Source organism: Triticum dicoccoides, chromosome 3B (genome assembly GCF_002162155.2).
Source record: "Triticum dicoccoides isolate Atlit2015 ecotype Zavitan chromosome 3B, WEW_v2.0, whole genome shotgun sequence".
NCBI classification, from domain to species: domain Eukaryota; kingdom Viridiplantae; phylum Streptophyta; class Magnoliopsida; order Poales; family Poaceae; genus Triticum; species Triticum dicoccoides.
In genome coordinates, this window is record NC_041385.1 from 642,480,592 (window position 1) to 642,482,049 (window position 1,458).

Below are 1,458 nucleotides of genomic sequence, written 5' to 3' on the forward strand. Positions count from 1 at the left end.
CGCCCCACCTCACCGCCACATGCTACCAATCGCCCGCCTCGTAGCCGATGGCCCCGCAGCTACTCGCTGGCCACTAGCGTCGCAGACGCCGCATCGCCACCTCCCTGCCACACGCCGCTGACTCCTCCGCTACTCGCCGGTCGCCAACGGCACATATGTAGCGCCTCCACCTCACTGCCACATGCCACTGACTGCCCGCGCCTCCATCACTCGCCCGCCTCCCGCTCGTGCCGGGCCCCTGCCCCACCTCACCGAATGTAGAGTCGTGGCTAAAACCTGTTGAAGACAATTTGGGCTTATACATGACACTAAGTGATCGCATCCGAATTCCCTTTTTTGCTAGTTCTCCTGCAATGGACAAAGATGATGTCTTCTGTCTTTTTTTTTTGCGGGAGTCTTTTGTCAAAAAAGCATCTCATTATATTTGCATTTGGTAGCCAGTCGGCTCCTGCTTTCCATAGTTATGAGTTATGAGTACCATATACTCTTCTGGAATACTAATGCAAAAGTAAAAGGGAATCGTTTCTGGCTGGGGCACCGGTCGAACCGTTCCGCCGGTCTCGTCCATGCGCGCGCTGTGCAGCAAGTCAAGTCACGACACGTGGGGTGGTGGGTCCCAATCACACAGCCTTATCCCCTTCCAGCTTTCTCTCCAACTGCTCGTCTTCTCTCTCTTCCCACCTTGGAGATCCCGTCTCGCCGGCGTTCTCCCGAGCTGCCGTCCCCTCGCGGCACCAGCAGCTATCCTTCTTCCTTCTTCCTCTCTTCCCTTTTCCTCCTCCTCTCTTCCCTTTTTGCTGCAACCGGCGACAGGTCAAACGCGGGGAGGTCCGAGGTGCCCGTGCTACAACCATGGCCACGGGGAGGAGCTGCAGCCGCGGTACTGGGAGAGTTGCAAACGGAGTTTTCCCGTGCTACAACCATGGACACAAAAAGCTACATCCAGTAGATAAAAAAGCTTCAACCAGACAACGAAATACAGGAAAAGTTTCAACCGTTTTGACAAAAAGCTTCAACCAGACAACGAAATACAGGAAAAGTTTCAACCGTTTTGACAAAAAGCTTCAACCCGCAGATGAAAAAGCTTCAAACAGAGATTGAGAAAATCCTCCTCGACGACGACCATGGCGTCTCTCTGTGTTTTTGTTGCAACCGCGGAGTGAAAAACTGCAACCCTTTGTGAAAAAAGCTTCAAGCTCAGGTGAAAAAAGCTTCAATTGGCATGGTGGAAAGCTTCAATCCGCGAGAAAAGCTTCAACAGGCATAGAGAAAAGCTTCAACCGATGAGATAAAAAGCTTCAACCTGACTCACCAATGGCAGCGAGCGGCGATGTTGAGAGCTGCATCATCCACACGACAGTGCAGCGATGATGGCGGCTGCTAGGTGCTGCAACGACGGGGGGTGCCGGTGTGCTTCAAGACGACGCCATTTTTTGCTACAAGGGGGCTTTCTGCTGG